The following is a 22,253-nucleotide window of genomic DNA, read 5'->3' as shown; positions in this document are numbered from 1 at the left end:
ACTTTGTCACTTTTTCCTCCCCTTTTTTATTATACACTTTTTTTTTATCTTCGTTCATTTTATAGATGGGCACATCCTATGTAAATGGTTGTGTGTGTACGGGCGTATACGTTCAATATACGTACGTACGCGAAATGCACGTCTCACACAACCTTGGTTCCCTGAAATGTTTTACGACCTGCTAGCAGCCACTATTATGATTCTACGTCCCGGCAACGATTCCAACAGCCGTACATATATAGCCATTACACCAGAAACTTCGATGAATTATTCAAATTGCCGAAATTTTACTTTTTTCCCTTCTTCTTGCTTTTTTTCACTCTCCAGGAACACTCGCTTTGAGTTAAACTTTGCGGTGTGTAAATACTCGTCGTCATATACACGTATTATTTTCTCACGCACACTTTGGAAATTATTTATAATAAATTAATAACAGTTTCTGATTTGATGGACGGATAATCTTATACATGTACATTAGAGTGTTTAAAAAAAAGAATTTGGGATTTTTCTCAACGCTACCCGATAAAATGTCTGTTTGGGACCTAACAAATAATCTCTTAAAATTTCAGCCACGTAGCTTATGCGTAAGAACTGGCGCGATTGATTTTACGTTTTTTTTAAAACTTTTTCCTAAAAATATAACATATATGACAAAAAGTCTGAGATCTTTTTCATGAAATTCAATTTACCGTGAAAAAAGTCTCTTGTGATTTTTTCATATATTGCGTATTTATCAAGATATTTACAAAATGCAAAATTACAACTTCAAATATTGACTTTCCTTTTTCAAAACAATTTTTTTTTTTTAAATCTTAAGGTCTCATATATTAATTTTCAATTCTCAATAAAAAAAGAAATTTCATATCGAATCCCAAGTTTTGTTGATCGACTCTGAATTGACAAAAAAAAAAAGAAATTGTTTTGGAAAAGAAAAGTCAATATTTGAAATTGTAATTTTGCATTTTGTAAATATCTTGATAAATACGAAATATATGAAAAAATCACAAGATACTTTTTTCACGGTAAATTGAATTTCATAAAAAAGATCTCAGACTTTTTGTCATATATGTTATATTTTTAGGAAAAAGTTTTAAAAAAAACGTAAAATCAATCGCGCCAGTTCTTACGCATAAGCTAAGTGGCTCAAATTTTAAGAGATTATTTTTTAGGTCCCAAACAGGTATTTTATCGGGTAGCGTTAAGAAAAATCCAAAAATTTTTTTTTTTAAACACTCTAATACCTATACATACCGCAGATATTCATGTTATATATGGCATGTTAAATCTACCGATAATAATACAGACTATTGTTTTCAACGGAACGCCATTTTCATTTATACTTATTAGTTGTACAGTATATATATGCGTAAGTTATAATTACGTATATAATGTACATTTCTGTACATGTAGTAATACATAGACATCGCGGGAGGAATTGAAATAACAGTTTATAGAAAAATTACCGGCACTCAGCTATGTAAGCATAGAAGGGATGCGGACCTTGTTATTTTAACGAAAATGTTGGTCTTGTTGACATGGAATATCAATTCAATAACCATCCATTAGGCTTCTGATTCTCATTTTATTTATTTTTTTTTTTTTCGAACATTACAATGTTTGAATGCAGAAATCAGCAAGGAAGAGAAGAAAATATTTCATTTCCATTAACAATTCAATCGTCGAGAAACGCGTTTTACGCGCATGATGAATTTTCTTTCGAGGAAGCGAAAAATTATCCTTCAAGTACAAAAATTAACAGAATTATTTTGATTCTTGTGCGAAACATTCCCGTATATTTTTCATTACCATTATTATTATTACAAGATAAAAAATACTTGCGTCAATTTAACAATAAATGATGAAACATCAGTTCGCCTCGAGAAGCTGTATAAATGTACATATGCGTAAATACGAACGTCGATCTTCACGAATACACGATGATCGTCGTATTATCGGGCGACTCGCGGTAATTAATAATAATTAAAATAAAATTAAGTGCCGGTTTAGTTGTCGTGCATTGTTACATTATACCGTTGCGGTCGTAATCTCGAGACATCTAACATCGTCAAGGGCCGGGGATGTTGAACCCCTTCCAGCGAAGCAAAAACATCCCTGATGTATAATTTATAATATGGCAAAACTTGACACACGGGGTGCGCAGGAAAATATTATAATAAATTTCCCAAGAATGGTTGTAGGAACCCAGCCGTTATTGCAGTCCTGCAGGGTGTAACTCGTGATTCTTAATCCTTGTACCATCATTATCCTTAGCTGCCGCTGCTCTGCGTCGTCATGCCTGACTTATTATTAATCGTTACCCCAATTCCCTCGAGTCTCCTTAATTATTTGATTGCTCCGAAAAGCCTGCTGCTCGATCTCCTCGGAATATGGTGACAAGGAATTAATAAAAACATTGGCATTGTTATTACATCTGTAGAAATTATCATTTCTTGTACAATGAGTGACGGGGTGTTTTCTTTTTCTTTTGCCATTTAATTATCCTTGCTGTAACATCGACGAAAATATCCTACAACTTTTCTGAGCAGCTGTTTCTTCTTCGTTTCTGCATTTCCAAAAACCGTGATCAAGGAAATTAGTAATATATGCTGAAGGTACAACCCGTAGAAATTGTACGTACGATTACAGATTCGGCGACGATATTTTCAGGACCTGATATGATAAATACATGCATATAACGTCATATGCAGTATAATGTTATAATATAATATGCGTGAAGGATGCATTACACAAATTGAATTGAATCCGTCCAATAAGAAAATATCCAATCGGCGATAGTGCTCTTCGGGCCATATATATTACATTCATCATAAACCGTATAAATATATATGCCATTAATATTTTGCAAACGGTTTCACAAGAAGCTATGTACGTACATTCGAATCCCTCGAAATTAATTTATAACAGTTCAATTTTCGCCGCGCGGGTGAAAAATATTGTATTTTCGTTACTGCGATATCAGTGTACTTACATACAAATGTTTTGCCTTTTGCATACGCTCATATACGCCATAAAATCTCAATTAGAAATACGTACAAGATATGTAGTTAGCAGTTTCTTGGTCTAATCCCTAATGCATGTAATACTAACGTAAAATTGAGAGTCTTATAGAGGCACACTAGGGTAGTGTCGAAAGAAAGAAAGATAGAAAAAAAAAAAATTAGACTCGGTACGGTTTAGTTTTTATCGAAAATACACGAACGACGCGTATAGGATTAGATTGGAAAGCGGCGTGTAGTTACGGTTCAAGGCAAAGTGTATTACATGACCGAAGTATCATCGGGAATGGGATATCGCCTACTGTGACAAATCAAAAACTATATTTCATCGCATTCGAATAGTATACGTATGTAACGGCGGTCGCAAAGAGGGTTTCTTCTCCTGCTGCACTCAGATTCACCGTTCGGTGTGCCATGTAGATGCATCATCGCACGCACCCGGTAGTAATAGATTTATATCATCGTACATACACACACATGTGTGCGCGTGTGTGCGTTTGTATGTTTGTGTGTTACGGGAGAGATTGAGATAAATTTATGGCGGTTTTGCTTCTCCGCTTTCCTTTTGTACTATATTACAGTAGGTTATAAGAGGGGCTCAACATCGCACCACCACCAGCCGTTTATATTTATCGAACTCACTCTGATTAAATGGCTCTCACTCAATTCCGCCGATATAGGTACGATATCGATGCTAGGCTGCTGCTTCTGCTGCACGTTTTCTCCGTTCGTTTATCCGGCTGCATCAGCCGCACGGTGGCCAATACGCGTGCGATTCGTAAGCGTTGATTGGATTTTCTTTCTCCTCAACGATTTTATCTCCCATTCCTTCGGATTGCTATATTTTTTCTACAATATCTGGTATTGGCTAGGGTGCAAGTTCCGCACCATGCTCGCTGTGTTACGTCATTCAGTTCGAGCGGCTTCGACGTATGGAATTTTAGAATCATATCCGTAACACGAAGTCCGGTTACCCGTGTACATGTATTGCAAGTAAAAATGTTTTTACTTGGAAAATTGACGTGTGCAGCTAGCTAGCCTTTAACTTTGAACGGTAATTAAGAAACGAACCGTTCAGTCACACCGCGCAAATCGTATACATATACATTATGGTGATCCTTACTTTAGGGTGTTGATGATTTTTTTTTCAGACCACCCCCCAAATCAACTATAAATAATTCAAAAACAATTTCCTAATTCTTTCAGATTTTTATATCAATTCTAACCCGTGCCTGTAAATGGATGGATATCACCGTTTAAAATACACCTGTTTCAGATACATTCTCAGCATATAATTTACTGTAAGAGTGACGATGTTCGAATCAATCTGTAATTGCGAAGATTTAGTGAGTATTACTGGTACTATCTGAGAAAAAATTCATATCATCGTACCAACCAATCTCGACGAGTTGCTCACCCTAGAAATTTGACTTTTTCTTTTTATTTATAAGAAATGCAATTGTCTGTATTACCTGGTATGATGATGTGAATTTTTTCTCAGACAGTAGCAGTCATGCTCCCTAGAACCTCGCGTTCATGGATTTTTTCGAACATTATTACTCTTACACTAACATATATACTAAGAACGTGTCCGAAACACGTGTATTTTAAATTGGGAAATCCTTCCTCTCACAGGCACGGGTTACAGTTGATATTAAAATGTGAAAAAAATTGTGAATTGTTTTTCAATTATTTATAGTTGATTTGGTGGGGTGATCCGGAATAAATTTGTCAACATTCTAAATGGGGACCACCCTAATATACATTGTAACAAGTCAGAGGAATCGGGAGGGTTTTAACTTTTAATTATCAGAGTGCATGGAGCATGCGGGGTCAGAAGACAGATGAAGACGGCGAAGCCCCGTTGATTGTGCTTTATCGAGGGGGATGCGATTTGGCCATTAGGCCATTAGGCCCTGATCTGCAGGCAGTTGCACTCCGCGAGAATAATTATTACAGTGTACCTACAGTACACATACTTCAGCGGATTTGATCGAGTCGTTAGAAAATTGCTCATAGATAGCTATATATATACATGTATATCGTTGCAAGTGGGATGAAGCAGCGAGACATTATCTTATCCAACTCCTGACGTGTGTATTTTATAATTGTACACGAGTGAGTTGTTGGCATTCATTCGCTGCAGTCATCCTAACAAAACTAATGTCCTTCTCTCTCTATCTATCTCCGTTTCCCCGTCGTCGCCAAATGTTCCTTCGCGTACAGCTTTCGATTTAAGTGTTATCCCATTAACACACGACGATTTAGAACGGATGCGTCAACGGCCCTCCTGCCACTTCGATCCTCCACGGCTGCTGCCTCCAATGCCGGGGGTTGGGCTTGCTTGCTTGCTCGTTAAATAGTCCTCCTGCCTCGGGGACACACTCGCCGAATACTAGACCGTTATCACAATAACGGTATAATTGCGTATAGTACGCGTGTAGATTGTATAATATAATTGATAGGATGTACCGCTGATAATTGTATTCAAACCCTTCTGTACGACGGCCTCTTCATTTTTTACCAAATGTATGGTAGGGGCTACGGCACATCGGGGAGACTTTATAACGCCCCATTTTCTGTACGAATCTCGTTTTCTTTGTTTCTCTGCAATTGCAGAAACTTCTCAATGAGTTTATAGCGCTAGACTGCCGGAGTTGGTTATTGGACGTAAAGTTGGAGAAGGCCGTAACGTTATAACTGTGGATTTTTATGCGAACTGGCTATTTCGTAACTTTGGGATTGTCTCCGAATTTACAGCAACCGAACATGCTCATTATTCTCAAGCTGAACTGCTTCAGAGTTGCATAATAGTGATTTTTCTCTTCCAGCGTTTCGTTACACTAAGATTACCAAGTTCAACTTCGCGATTAGACAGATTGTTCATCTATTCATCCAATTTTTTCTTAGTTACGCAATCCGTCATCGGTTTGCAAAGTTTTCAGAGTTTATCCCAGGTAGCACACTGTTGGCTGTTAGTTGACTGAACATCGACTGAAATTCTCAGTCAACTATTCCAAGTCAACTGGGAATAAGCATATTACGAGCCTATTGTTGACCGTACACCGACCAGGAGTGCTCGAATGTCCTCTGAAATGTCACGGTAAAGGCAAGACACGACGTCAACTATTATTAGGTTTTCAGTTGACTTTGAGCAGTCAAGACAAAAAAGCAATAATTTGCAAGTAGGCTAATTACATGAACTAATAGTCAGCTGACGTCAAGTATGAGATATCGATCAGTCAGTCTAACCGCCACCAGATATTGACAATATTTAACAATTATCTGTCTGAAAAAAGTGAAAAACTTTTGCCTCGAGTTTCCATATTTGACAACGGGCTGTCCAGTCGCATTGCCTTATACTTGGCATTTCAAATGACGTTCCCAAACACGAAGTATACTGCATGTCAACTTTGAGTTTAGTTTTTTGACGACCTATAGCCATTCAAGAATAACCGACCGTTCGTCTATTTTTTGTCAACAACGCGTCGGCATTTTTTTAATTTGACGAACCGTCAACTTTTTGTATTCGAACGATAGTCAGCCTTTGGATAAGTGCGCTATCCGGGTATAGGTTCCCCTTCAAAATTCCCGTTAATCGAAGACAAGTCAACTCATCCAGCTAATTCTGCATTTACTCAAAGAACCCTTGTTGACTCCTTCATTCTCGTGCAGTAAGAGATACGTATGTGTAAAAACACTGGCGAGATATCGTTATATCTATTAATTCTTATTTTCCCGGGTGCGTTATTGTCCCGTGAAGCGTGATCGAGGAGACGCATGGGGATGATTGATGAACGGTACAAATAGTCTTTTATACCGACACGTGCCGCAGCGATCCTCGTGTCATCGATGCAAAACTCCTTCTTCCCGATCGGCACGGGACTCTACTGACTTAGTATATGTATGTGAACCATGGTGCATGTACACGTCATCTATGATACTGAGTCGAAAAGCCACCACCAAGCCACGTAAGCGAGAATAGAAATTCCCCGGTAGCTCCCGGCTTCCGGTGCATCCGTTTCCGTTAGCGATTTCTACGACGTTCTGCAGTTGGGGTGCGATGGCGGGTTGGGTGATTCTTCAGAATCTGAAAAGCCAGTCAAGCGCGAACTTGGACTTGACTGGGGATGATTCCTGCACTCCGGAATCACCGCGACTATACGCTCTTCCATGTATAGAACCCAGAACCACTACTGCTCCATGGCAGCTAACAACGTCACTTCCGCAAACGTGACAAAAAAATCTCCGACCGTCATTTGTTTGGGGTTAGAATTCGCCTGGCTTCTCTGTCTTCATTGGGAAAACAAGACTCGGTCGGTACGGAATAAGATAGAGAAAATCAATAAAAGCCAACGGTCATCGAACAGAACTTGGATATTGAGGGAAGCGGTAGTTTTCTCTTTCATACGTTTTACTTTCGGGGAGACATGCAAGAATTTGTTATTTTATCTTTGCTTCTGCACATCGATGGTAGAAAAGACGCTATGTAGGGGCCAGCTCACCAATTATCAACAAACAAACGGGACGTCAAAAAATCGATTTTTCTGAAATTTTTACCTCTTGTAGTGTTTAATAATATTGAAAAGTTCACCTAGTTTGAACCTTCTCGGACTTGCTGTTCACGAGAAATGCCACATCAAAGTTTATCATTTCGACCTAATTGAGGTTTAAGCGCGAATTGTTTTTGTATCGTTATCGGCATAAAATAAATTATGAAAAAATAGGCATCTTATATGAAAAATTCGAAAAAATGTCTTTTTGAGATTGATTACGAAAAATTGTCCAGAAATGAATAGCATATTCGGAAAAATGAGAATTTTTCTCACAAGACGACTATTTTTTCATACATTTTTTTTGTTTTATGATAACGATACGAAAACAACTCGCGTTTAAACCTCAATTAGGTCGAAACGATAAACTTCGATGTGGCATTTCTCGCGAACGGTGAGTACTGGAAGGTTCGAACTTAGTGAACTTTTCATACCTTAGTACACACTACAAGACGCAAAAATTTCAGTCAAATCGATTTTTTGACGTCCCGTTCATTTGTTGATAATTGGTGGACTGGGCCCTGTATACACAGAAGTATGATTAAACAATAGGTCTGTAATCACGAATGAGCATCCGGTTGAGGATCGATTATACCGGTTAACACAACTTGTGAGTCTGAGTTACAGATGTCAAATTTTCATTCCGTCCACGTGGCTAATAAATGAAAGAACAATTTTACAAGATAAAGTTTGTTTTTGTAGAAACCAGAACGATATTTTTCGTACTTTATGGAAAAATTAGCTATTTTCTCAAGCACCGTTGTAAATAACAATTAAACAAACTTCAGTTTTGCATTCAAATCGCTTTTATTAAAAACTAATAATCAACAATAGACTAAAAATGTAAAAGAACAGATAAAAAAATTTTTTAAATAAATCTTTTTCGCACTTCTTTTATTTTCGTATGAACTTTCTCGTATCAAACCCCAAACGTAATTACTTATAATGCTCTCATTACACTGCCCCTGATAACGTTGATAACGTTAAAGTCCATCACATTTTGGTGAAAACGTTTTCCTTTCTCTTCGGAACAGGCACCTATAACAGCTATCAACGAAAAACATCAAGACTTATAATTAGCAAGGTAAAAAAGACAAAAACAAACTTTACAAGTAATAAATAAAGTTTTTGCTTATTATTCGACGTATAGAATCGAAATTTACTCATCTCAATAGAAACCCAAACAAAAATTATTCTCTTTTGACCTGTGTTATTCGAAACGGACACCAGCTCGCAGGCTTTTCCTCTACATATTTGCAACACGGTGTTTTTCACTCTCTGATCTGCACACTCGTTCTCTAACAACGCGCGATATTTCATACACTGTGCAGGAGCAGACAATGCTTTTAACATATGAAAGAGCGGCAATATACACGACATGCCCCTCTAGTCCCGTGCCTAATATCCGAGGCTGGCGTGAGCCTCCCAACGAACCACTCGACCCAGCTCACAGCCCATTTCAGGCTAATTCTTATTCAGATTCCGCAACGATCGTTTTAGACCGCGATGATGATGCGGACCTAAATACACCCCAGGAGGATCTTCTCTTCTCTCCATCGCGCGCATCCTTTTATAATATATGTATATCACACTACCCGTGACTACATCTCGCGTACATTAATCTGCAGGTTATTAATTATACATGCGCTATATTGGCGCTCGGCACGACGAATTGAAGAAATCTTATTTTTACGACAGGCCGTAATATTCAGCATTCGGGTCTCTTTTATTAACCGTAGACTCGCAATTGTGTGCAAGGTACCACAGCATCGAAATATTATTATACACGACTCGCGTTTCTTTATTGAAAATTTAATACACGCCGTGTTTACTCCTGGGAATAATGTGCAAAAATTCAGTTTAATTCCTTGTCGTTTCTTACGTCTGGAACTCTACTTTTTTTCGTCTTCTTTTTCGTCTTCTAGTATTTTATTTCTCTTTGTATGGCTGTATAAAAAATTGATGACAGGGGATTTCAACGTCCAATCTTTCTCCATGCACCGGATCTGATCTGTGCAGAACTAAAGATTATCAATATGAAATTGATCACATCTTGAGAAAACTGCAAAGTTTTCGTACCCGTATAGTTGCGTAACTTTTCTTCCAGAACGACCATTACACACAACATGCCTGTTTCTTTTCCGTTCCTCTTCATGTTTGCAAAACATTATATCCGCGGGACGTCGAGCAGTGATTTCCCTCCTTCTCTCTCCTTCCCTTATATATACAATCAATCTTGACGGAAACTCTACAAGAATCTAGAATCTAGGGTGCGGAACGCGGGAGCTGCGATCGCGGTTCTGCAAAGAAAAGTTATATCTGTGTTGGCGGCGTGTAAACCGGGGGTTGTATACCGAGTTTGAGGAGGTGGAGGAGAAGGCGCAGCCCTCTTGGCGCCAGCCAGACGCCACCGGGTTTTGGCAAAACATATTCCCACCCAACCCTCCTCCCGTTTCCTCTTTTGTACCACCCTTACACGACGACGAATCCTCCGCGGAGTTACCACTACTGCTACTACTACTACTACCACTACTATTGTTTTTATGCGATGCGCCAGCCATTCCGCATTTGCGCTTTCTGGTCGCGAATTTTTTCTCTTCGCAATGCGACAGAGCTAAAAAAATATATAAAAGAGAAAACAACTTCACGTACCCGTTAAATCCTCCACCCTTGTTTTCGAAGCGAATCCCCGTTTTGTCTACACATTATTATATTATTCCTCGGTTAATGGTCTACATTTACAATTTATTGTCATATACGCAAGGCAAATCATCAGTTTTTTCAGGTCATGCAAGCCTCAGGTTGGTTGGATTCGCGTTATGCAGGCTACGTGTGGTTAAAATTCTACTTTCATGGTTGGAGGGAGAACCATACCGTGCAGTGTGCAGTCCATCCATATTCGTCCGTCCATCTATTCGTCTATATCTGCAGTACCGGATCTCGGCAATAAAGATAGAGATCGATTGCCAGAGCGCTCAGTAAATTGCGACGGACATGTATAATACCCATATATACATACAAGTGCACACATACACATATAATACATACCAAAAGGACACACCATCGGAAGATGGAATCGCAGAGCAAGATGAGAGCATTGGGTCGCATCGCTTTTGTACATTATATATATGGTGTGTGTATGTGTTTATATATGTATGTATCTCCGTTTCTCCCTAGTTTGGTAATAAATATAAACTAGCAGCAATGGCAGTAGCTCGGCAAAAAGAAGTAATAAGAGGAGAGGAGAGGAGAGGATGAGTGGCGATGCGCCAGCTCGTCTACGTTTCCCGGCCAAACTTCTCTGATCTCTCTCACTCCTCCTTCCCGATTTCTCTTGTCATATAGTTTTATCTCTCGTTTCTTTTTCGCGACTCCTCGGCTCCACTTTTATTCGAGGAACAGCGGATCTTTGGCTTTTCTGCTCGATCTTCTTCTTCTTCTTCTTCTGCTTATTCTCTCGCATAATATGTAATGTAACGCGTTTTATTAAGATACTGCAATCTTTACCAGATGCCAAGTAACTGCCGTGTCCTTGCCGCGGCCGGGAATAAACATAGAGATTGTATATAAATATCTCTATGGGAATAAATTGTAGTTGCGGAACAATGGTGACCAAATTGCTAACACCTAACTGGTGACACATAAAACAACCAGTTATACAAGTCTGCAGACACTGATCGTGAACCGGCAATACTTTGCCAATTTCCAGCACGTCGATGCCTCGTCCTTTTGATTCGCATGGGATGGATTGGCCTTATGTAGATAGTTCTCGCTTCATTAACTCAGCTCCTGCTTTTTTTTATACGTTACCTATGCATTTGAATCGCTTCATTCCGATATGTTTCTCAGCTATCCTCTTTGTTCGTTAGGCAAAAGAAGCACAAGAAAAAACTGGACAAGTGCGAGTAGAACTCGCTCCCTGAGGGTTTTGAACAAACTTCATTATTTTTTTTATTTGATATAAGTATAAATTAACTATTTTTGTGTTTCTTCTTTTACTTGTGCTTTGAATCCTTTTCTTTTCTCTAAACATGATTCCAGGTGAACGGGAAGTGTACCCTATAGGTTCTGATGAGTAAATTTGCGAGTATCAAAATATGTGACACAAATGGCCGTATCTTTCGATTGAATTGACTCAGAAGCTTGAATTTTTTACACCTCCAAGGGACCGTAGATCTTAGTATTTGATATTAATTTCAACTTGATACCTCTACCAGTTCCTGAGGAAGAAGGTCTTGACAGATGGATGGACAATAAAAAAGTGATCTTATTAGGATTCCGTTTGTTCTTTTTGAGGTACGGAACCCTAAAAGGAACAGAGAAACTTTGAACCTTTACCAAAGAATGATTTTTACATTGAATCGTTTAATTATAATCGGTAATAATCGTTTATGCATGGGACTTATCCGTCTTGCGATCATGGGCATGTGTCTCCCAATTTTACGGACAATCTATTGTTTGGTTATCTGGAAAATCGCGCAACTCATTCTCTGGTGCACTCCGAGTGGAGACGTGGTTCAAAAAGCCTCCCGCTATTCCAGACTGTTACACTCTTCTTAGAATCTTCCCCTTGTCAATGCCCCGAAAGTCCAAACCGATTTCGTAGGCGAACGAATCGGAAGTGATATATCAGAGGAACCGTTCAGCTTTTTTGTCTATTTATATGGAAACACATCGTACACTAATATTCATTAATGCCTTCCCTCTCCGGCTATCGGTGCGAAACAAAATGCGAGTTCGATTCTATAAGAATTATATGACAACGACTCTCAATCTCTCACGTCGGCTTCATCGCCAGTCACTGTCACATAATTCGTATAGAATCGAATTCGCATTTTGTTTCGGACCAAGAATAAGTTAGCTGGAATGGAAGGGTATTACGTAGTCTGTGTTGGATTTAGGTGGATCGCTTATTAACAATTAGAAATCAATGGATTAATTCTCGTTATGAAAGCTGTTTATTGTTTAACGTGTACAGATAATTGAGCGGATAGAAGAGAAGGCGGGAGTAATAATACTGGTGATACAATACGGAGTTATACCTTCTTCTCTTTGGCGCCAATAAGCTTAAGTGTAAAGTGACAATGTTTGCCATTCCAACGGTATGCACAATTATTACAGACGAGAGAAAATGATCAAATTTTCATTGAAAAGTTAATCAATACACCAAAATTGAATCTCTACGACGATTTTCTCTTCTTCTTGCACGTTTAAAAAATCTTCCATTACCCTGTGACAAAAGTCGCGTATAATATATTTGATTATTGAATATCTCAATTTATATCATTAGTTCGAATCTTTCGCCACCCGGGCTTTTTCGTCATTCGCCGTACCGTCGATGGGTGGCAGCACATGTTGGTTGTGAAAAGGACTCGGGAAAACTGTCGCGGCCTGCAATCGTTCGATGTGAAACTATGCGAGAGTTGTTCATTTTGAAGATGGAAACAAAATAAGCGGCATCAGTTTGGAGAATTAAAATTAAAACAGAGTATGGAATATCCAGAAAATTCGATTATTTTTTCCTTCAATCTTCGATGGAAAAACGTTCCTCTATCGTACATATATCATATAATAGATAAGCGTCGAAGTTCTTCGCGTGATAAATTGAGAACTTGCGGTCTGTCACGTGATATGTGTTATATGCATGTGTGTGTATATAAATGTAATCACACATTTCACGTATTATTTTCACCACTTCCGTGGTGGGTTTGAAACGATTATCGAAGATAAAAGAATATTAAAGGAAATTGCGCAGCTGTCACGTCTTTTTTCCGCGTTTGCATGATAATTTAACGTTACATTGCTCGTATTTATATTTAATACATCCCGTTTGTTATTATTATACGCACGCATATCATGGGTGTGTCCGCCTTCAGGATTAGGTTGGAAACGAATCGTCGGTAATGTATGTACCTGCACGCTGCAGGCGTGGAAGAGAAAATTCATCTGAAATCTTCAAACTTGTTTCGTTTTTCAATTCAACTTCCCATGTGTAGTTTTTATCCCCTTAATTCATTGCGATCTGTTTTTTTTCTATTTTTTTTTTACTTAACCCCAATCGCTTCGACCTGATCGAAAGTTTGAAAATCCATTTTTTTTCGGATCAGAGAATTAATTTTAGATTCAGTTCTCGACAGAAAAAAAAGATACAAGCAAATACGGTCAAGGTTGTTGTTTGTTTTTGACTCTCCTTGGGGGTAAATAACTCACAATTGGTTTCAAATTTCAGATTTTTCTATAGGTAACTTTAAATTCTATTTTCATCTGTTTTCCATCACGAATCTTGACTTTTTTCCCCTAATTTCGACGATGCGAAAGCAGCGGCAGCAGCATCGTTTAATAGCGTGTTAATTCGTCGGTTTCCACACCATGCAGGTATAACATCGAGTGTGGGCTTCGCATGCCCCTTTTTAGTAAACCGATCAACTGCGCCCACAGAATCTGGTTGTACGTTATGCAAACAAACAAACCCAGTCTCTCCGCATTTCGTATCTCGGCTTGCAGCCCAACGCATGTATCACATGCCTTACGGTATAATATGTGAGTGAAACTGTTTCGCAAGCCGATCAGAGATTCCAGCAGCTACGGGCTTCCCGTTACTTAATAACTTATTATTTTTCTTTATAGTTTGAAATTATTTATTTAAATTGCAAATTCCTTGTGACGTTGTTATTACGATGTTATTATATGCATTTCTTCGCACAACGGCTTATACGGGGAAAAATTCTCCGTTGATGTAATATCAAAACAAAAGAATGACGTAAAAATTTACACGCATATTTAATTGCCGAGTTTTTACACGTCAACATCTCTCTCTCCGTCTCTCTCTCTCTCTCTCTCTCTCTCTCTCTCTCTCTCTCTCTCTCTCTCTCTCTCTCTCTCTCTCTCTCTATGTCTCATATTCTAACTGAATATTCAGAGTCATAACAGGATACGGATGAACATTATCTAGTCAGGGAGGAAGCTGTATGTTGGAAATGTTTGAGTACATCTCTATGTATATGCATATTCTGCGCAGTTCGTTTCTCCTTTCTATGGCTTTTCCTCCCGTTCGCCATATAAGGGTATATTGTATCGCATGAAACGATGCGATATCAATGTCAGGAGGCTGAATCAGCCAGCGACCGCAAAACGACGACTGACCGAACTCGTATACTTATAATTTCTTTAGTTGGTTGGTTAATTTGTATCGTGCATTATTGTGTACGACGTGCGAGTCACGCGCAAAGCGTGCCTTCCGCTTAACAATATCAAATCTTCGTACTTTATTCAGTCTTCTCTTCTATTTATCCCCGTCTCGCTAGAACGGGCAAATGAAAAACCGCGGCGAGAGTGAAGCCAAGTGTGTTTAAATTCAAAGTTCGACGCGTGACGATTGGCCATCGAATCTTGAAAAAAGAAGTAAATAACGGATAAACCGTTGAAGAGCAAGCGATTTTTTTACACGAGACGCAAGGTAAACGCCGTTCGCATTTTTGGCGATCATTTAACGCGCGCGCTTCCTTATACGGTAAAGATTCCGAAACTCGACGAAACGTACATACGTCGAGTTCTCGACCTTCCCTTTCTCTCTCTCTTTCGTTCGTTTTGTTTCATCTCTTGTTGTACAGGAGCGCGCGATCTAATCGTTCCGACGATTCGAACACCGTTTTCGATACCGAATCAACAAGTTTACAGATCGAAGAAGAATCTGGAACAAGAGAGAGAACGGGGTCAAAAGATCGACGATCGTATTAACCGTGTGAAAAACAACCTGAAATAATCCACCTCGTCGTTAAACATACGAAAGTCGATTCGAGTCGGTGCGATCGTGTGTTGTTTTGTTAAGATTCGAACAGCGGTCCGTCGGAATTGAACCGCGAGTTACGAGGTGCTGGAAATTATCGACAACTTGACAGTGTTGCGGTGACTCCGAAAAAATCCGACTGAATTACAAACCGTTCGACAGGACGAAAAAATCTGTCCAAAGATTGTGTGAGAAAGCAACTACAGTAACAGAAACGAACCGACGATCGTGACTTATTCAAGAATTCGGAAATCAAATCCTTGACGAAATTCCGTCGTTTCGACAACCGGAACGCGGAATGCGGACTTAAGTCGCTGACTCTGATTTGGCGCTGGTGTAGTTCGGGTGGTTGGTTCTCGATCCGCCGAAGAGAGGCTAAGAGTGGCGGTGTGACAATTGATTTATTTAAGACACGGGGCGGAGAGACTAGTATTGCCAACGAGGATCGGGGGTTGTTGTTTTGACCACCTATGTGCAGGATAATCTACGCACGGTACGTAGCCAGACAATTTTTACAACGCGATGAATATTTCCGACGATCTAAAGAAACTTCGAAAGTTTATTGATTTTATTTTTGCCTATTGTAGTTTCTACATTTCTCTCTCTCTCTCTCTCTCTGTCTCTCTGCCTCACTCCTTTTGTATCCATTCCTCACTTCTCTCATTACTGTCATTTCCCTAAACCATGCGATTTATGGAGATGTCCTACTACGATGGGCGTTTTTCCGTCTCTACTCCCGTTCTCTCACTCTGTCTCTCTCTTTCTAACACACTCAGTCTTGCGGTCCCGCTGACCGTGTTAGTACCTGGAAAGCGATGTTGCCGCGTTCCCTGCTCGCTACTCAACTTGGGTTTTCGTATTTACACAATCGCGTTACTTTTACTTTTGCTGCTGCGATTCTCATCCCTCTCGCTCAGCTCCCTGACGAGTGGCACTAAAAAGGGGAGAAATTCTACACCCCCGGCGAATCGCGAAGCTCGATGATATTATTGTGACTGACGTTCGCCTATTTTGACCGTACGGATAAACACCGCGACTCTCACGCGTGTATCATTCATTCGCTTCTCTCTGTAGTAGCGTACAAGGTACATATATATTCATCACTCGAAATAGACGTGATTCAGAATTAGAGTCAAAGAGGAGGTTGAGAAACAATTGACAGGTTAGGAATAACGCCAATTATTCCATCCCGTCTCTCTTTTACTTGTATCAACGCAATTAGGCCGACCGTTTGTTTACACACAGGTCTAAGATCAATTTCTTTCCACTCGTTTGAAAAATTTCGATTCATTCGTTTTCACATCATCGACGATAACGTGCGCATGAATATTTTCCGCATAGCCGATAATACTAATTGCAAGATAGCAACAATACCAGTCTAACTATGATAGGGAACTGGGAACGTCTGATTCTTTCTCTTCAAATAACTCGATACGTTTTGTTCCCCAGAGATCAGCAGGCAGTGTTCTAGTCTTGTACAGAATGTTATCATCGATATTCTCGAGCTGCTTGTGTGTATTTTACGTCTATCCACAAGCGCACACATAACGCGTTCTTCTATCCTCTTGCCTTGCCTTGGTTGCTGGACGTGGGCTGCGTTTGAGGTTCACGCATAAACACAGCTGCCTTTTGCCTTCGCCTTGCAAGCTTCTCTTTGCCTGCCTTATTTCTGGTCACACGTCTATAAATCGACTAATTGATTGATCAAATTCTTCTACGTATACATACTTTACGGCTGTCCCACGTGTCGATTGTAACGTTACGGATCAATGGACTAGCGGGAAAATAACTCGACAGCAGAATGTATAGAGAAAACATAATCACCGATTTGTGAATTAACTTTTACTCCTTCGCTGATTTTTATATACTCGAATTTTTTTTTTTTTCGTTGTTTCTTATCATATGTTTCACTCGTTGTACCGAAGTCAGATCTCCCAACATTTGACACATGTATATATGTATTACAACATGGGAGGGGACAGAAATTAGTATTAGTAAGTTCCGGCACAAGTTTTTATAAATAGAGAGGTCGCGAAGCGTCGTCGTCGTCGTCGTTGAGGCTCGGAAATAGGCTGGGAAAATCATATTCTGAAGAAACTGCCGGGTCCAGGTGGGAGAAAGAAGAAGAAGAAGAAGAAGAAGAAGAACTGCTGATGAGCAGGGAAGAAGACGTATGTAGTAAAATTAGGAAGGAAGGAAGGTCTATATTCAGCGTTTTAATCACACTTTAACCACCCCCACTTCTTCTTCTTCGTCTTTATTCCTCGCCAATTTGTGTGGATGTAAATTATATTACACAGTTTGACCAGGATCGAAAATATTCAAGAAATTGATCCGCCCTCGTTGTGAACGACAATTTGTTTGAAAAAAAAAAAAAATTATCTCGTGAGCGGTTTATAATTATTTACTTGCACCGGAAACGAAACCTCACGTTACGTATAATAATAATAATAAAGTTTATATTTTTATATAAGTCTGGGAATCCTCGATGAAATTATTTTTATAACATATTACACGTATATGTATAATTTGTCACGGAGAATTGTAATTTACGACTACATCATTTTTCTGCGTTTGTTCTAGAAATTATACACCGCCATTTCCGATTACATTTTTTCGACGATTTTTATCACTTCCAGTCTATAATTCCGGTTCTAAAATAAAAACAAATTTGCTAAGTGGTCATATTTTGTTTCTCTATAATAATAACGTAATTGATTACCATCGTTCAATCCATAATCGATACATACTATAGAATGTAACTTCACGTTGAACATTTTTTTACACTTTCATTCAATGAATTGATCGGTCATAATTATGACGCAATTCGTTCGTCACGGACATGCATCATGGATTCGTCATTAGGCAGGCATTTAGTTCAAGGTATAACATATGAATGTGTATATGTATGTATATATATATATGTGCGTATCGTAAAAAAGGTTTTTCGTCGTAATGTAAATTCAGAGATCTAGCTGACGCTGTGGTGGCTTGTTCAAGAACTGACAATGAGAGAAGAAAATAAAAGACACACGTAGTCGAAAACCAAGAAAAGAAAAGGAGGGAGAGAGAAGAGATGTCGGAACAATTAACGAGATATTCAAAACATACATTGTAGTTATGTGTAATGTCATACGCGTCACAATGTACCGTCGATTCAGCAAAATAAATGCAGAAATAAATTAACGCCGTTCAATTACTGAATAAGTGTGTTAACACGTTACATAATTGTCCGTAGTTGTTGTTTTATTTTTTATCGATACGAAAGACGAAAATATAGTGCGAGAGAAATTAAAATCAACACGTTATATGATTAAAAGACTATTTAGGTATTATGAGAAAAAATATAATTTTAATCGCTGTAACTATGAGTTGTATGCATACGCGGCTGTAATCACTAATCTATAAGTCAATCACGAAAAAAGGGTATTCGTACGTATGCATGTAAGGTACAACATTAAGTCTCCTGCGCGTCAATCGAATTATCCCATTGCACCAGCAGAGCAGCAGCACCCAGAATCGAGTAGTTTCGACTCATTCGAATGTAACGAAAGGGCGTTCAGAGCGATTTGTATCAAGCATGACCACCATGGCGGCGGAGAAATGCAGCAGGCGTCGTCTTGTTGTGGCTTTGCAGTCCGATGCATTAGACATAATTGTTTCTGCACGCGCGATGCTAATTGTCCAGCCGCACTGACAATTAGACGAGATGAAATGAGATGAAATGAAATGAAATGAGATGAGATGAGATGAGATGAGATGAGATGAGACGAGACGACTGAGGCAATTCGTATACCCAAAACATCATAAGCACAGTACCTTCAATATTTTCGCTATGCGGTTCGTGCTCGAAATTAGAAATCATTCACTTATGTACGGTAAAAATTAGCAATTATGGGAGACATCAGTCCTGCAGGCTTTTTTTTGCTTCTCCTCTTTTTTGCCCTGATTTATTTATTTTCCGTTGTCCTTGTCGTTGTTGTGCGGTTTTTTTTTCCCCACTTTCCTTGTCACTTTCTCTGTCGTTCTGTATTTATTGAGGATATTACAGTAAGGATCGTTTTTTTAACACCTATCGTACATCCATTTTTTTTTTATATATTTGGAGAATTTTTCATCATAATTCTTGGCGGTTTTTTACTATTTCTGATAATATCCTATCAGATTTTCAATAGGTACTCGAGAGTAATCATTGCGGCATAATGTAAATTGTTGTATCGTTGATTGGATTCACCGTGTTGAATTTTCAAAATCTGATTTCAAATTCGTAATCAGCAACCCCGAAAACCCGTTCGTAGAGTTAAATGACCGGATTTGATCAAATTTGAAATTTTTGTCCACCACATTGGATCCGCCATCCTGATTCTTTGAAATCTGATTCCAGATTCGTAATCAGCGAACCCATAACCCATATAATACTATCTCTTTACAAAAGTTGACTCAGCACAATAACGCGTGACTCAAAGGGTTAACGCGTGATGTTGAATTTGAAAAACGAAAATACGATTATATGGTTTTTATACAAATTACGATACACGAGTAGTTGTTGGAGAAACGCGTTCAAAGAATATGAAAAAAGGAAGGAAAGAAAATAATTCGCGACGACGCGTTCAACGAAGTATAGAATAATACACAGCGACGTTGTCTTGTTGTTGTTATTATTATTTCTTTTATTTCTACAACGTCCCCTACAAATTTTTAAAAATTTTTTTTCAAGTCCTTTCTTCTTTGTGCGGTATTGTATATTTCGATACATACGATTACATATAATTCTACACGTATAAACAAGCGTAACGGAAAGGTTCGTTACCATGCAAAAATTATGGGGCAAGCATGACGAGCACGATCTAATTTGAAATTATTCGGCAATTTTCACGGCGGCGGTTGTATTATGAATGCAGGCGGGATATTTCTCGTATTTAGTTATAGACGAGGGACAAACAAGCAAACTCGTTACATACAGCGATTACAGTAGGAGTCTTCCTCGTTATCCCATTAATATTATAAATATATCAAGTTATAAGCCTAACAACTAACAATAAGTATGCGATACCATTTTATATACGGCCAAATCAGTGCACGTATAGGTACTTATGTGTAGATAAATGAAGAATAGTGATTAAATATATATGAAATGAAATACGTATGGGATAGGAAAATTGTGCTCGTAATGCTTATCACGGTAAAAGCCATCATCGTTTTCATAACATGTTATATTTATATGTAGATGGTATTATATATACTTAATCTATGGCTCCGTTTCCAGACATGATGTATTGATAAGGTATACCCACCTATACCGTGTTTACCTACACTGAGAAAAATTTCATTTGTTACAGTAACTAGAAAAATTCAGTAAAACAGGTATCGTTAAAAAAACTTTTTGAATATTGTTGGAATTACGAAAAACGAGCTCCGCCTAACCATTTTGCGCAATTGTCGATCCTTTTTTGGTTATTTCAACGCAATATCAGTTTGTGAGGTTTACTCTACTTTTTTAGTTAAATAAGGCTTTAAAATCAATTTATTGTTGCACAAGCATTAAATTTTCGCAACAGTTGCAAGAAAATATAGTAACAGTGATCGCAATGAGAAAGAGTAGTAACGGATACTAGAATTTCTGGTAACAGCTAGAAATCTAATTTTCATTTTCTACCTAGAACTATATTTTTCTATTTTGGTAAAAAATGAAAATAATTGAGGACTGAGCGGTAACCGAAACTAAAAATTTCCCTTAGTGCAGTCTCTAATATTCCTGACATGTGTATTTATTCTTGTTCTCGTTTCCGTGTCGAAAATTAATATAATAACGTTAACCCTTTGAGTCGTACATTATTGTGCTGAGTCAAGTTTTATAACAAGATAGTATGTCATGGTTTTTGAATCTGAAATCAAATTTTATAGATTCAACATGTAGGATCCAATGTGGTGGACGAAAATTTCGAACTTGATAAAATCCGGTTAAAAAAATTCGACGTAAGGGTTTTCGAAGTCGCTAATTAAATTTGCCATGCTGAATTTTCAAAATCCGATTTCAGATTCGTAATCAGGGACTCCAAAAACTTACAGTCTATGCAAAACCAGAGAGAAATGAATTATTCCTTCAATTTTAACGATTTTAATCAATCGATTTGTTTCTAACAATCACAGGTTCCATTGCGTCGCAATAATTACTCTTCACGTATTGAAAACCTATTGGTATTCCATCAGAAATAGAAAAAAACTGCAATGAACTATGATGAAAAGTCTTCTGAATATGCAAATAATGGATATAAAATAGGTGGTAAGAATACTTACCACCATGACTCGAAGGGTTAATGTCAATTTTTCGCGTCGCTGTAGATGAAACGATCTGCGAATGCTCGTGTAAGAGAAAATTCAGAAGCAAAATAATGATAATAATACATAGGAGTATACGTATATATGGGACAAAAGAAGACTACACACTGAGGTAACAAGAGCATGAAAGTGCATAGGCAGTTAGTGAGTCAGTCTGTGGATAAAAATCTCTTAGGTATACATAACTATGTATATGTGTAGATAGTATACGTTATTATGGTATATATACGTGCACACATATGTATAACATAATACTAGCTGCAGGGGTGGAAATCTTCTAATAAGTTGAGTAAATATGAACCCCCGGACGCAATGCGTCCGCTATTCTTACAATACATCTAAACCCGGTATATATATATATGTATATATGTATGTGTGCATGTGTATCATATACGCCTTCTTACATATAAGAAATGCGAAGAAGCGAAACGTGCACTTTGGCACATATTATGCCTATATGTAATAATTATATGCATATGTATATCGTGCATACAGTAAAGGATGCATGCAGGAAACTAACAATAAGTGAAATTGCTGCATCCTGCGATTGCATATTGT

The 22,253-nt window shown here is 38.3% G+C and overlaps 2 long non-coding RNA genes across 2 annotated transcripts; one reads left to right on the top strand and one right to left on the bottom strand.

Moving 5' to 3' along the window:
• Positions 1 to 12,512: 12,512 nt before the first annotated feature.
• LOC124181675 lies at positions 12,513 to 16,374 on the bottom strand. Its single transcript, XR_006870536.1, has 2 exons — positions 16,162 to 16,374; positions 12,513 to 12,800 (listed from the first exon to the last, which is right to left on the bottom strand). It is a non-coding gene; the product is annotated as an uncharacterized LOC124181675 (long non-coding RNA).
• On the top strand, positions 14,698 to 17,719 carry LOC124181676. The gene is made up of 2 exons (XR_006870537.1): positions 14,698 to 15,849; positions 17,381 to 17,719. It is a non-coding gene; the product is annotated as an uncharacterized LOC124181676 (long non-coding RNA).
• Positions 17,720 to 22,253: the final 4,534 nt, after the last annotated feature.

Source organism: Neodiprion fabricii, chromosome 4 (assembly GCF_021155785.1).
Source record: "Neodiprion fabricii isolate iyNeoFabr1 chromosome 4, iyNeoFabr1.1, whole genome shotgun sequence".
In the NCBI taxonomy this organism is placed as follows: Eukaryota; Metazoa; Arthropoda; class Insecta; order Hymenoptera; family Diprionidae; genus Neodiprion; species Neodiprion fabricii.
Note: the sequence above shows the minus strand (reverse complement) of the source record. Positions and strands in the feature narration are given on the sequence as shown.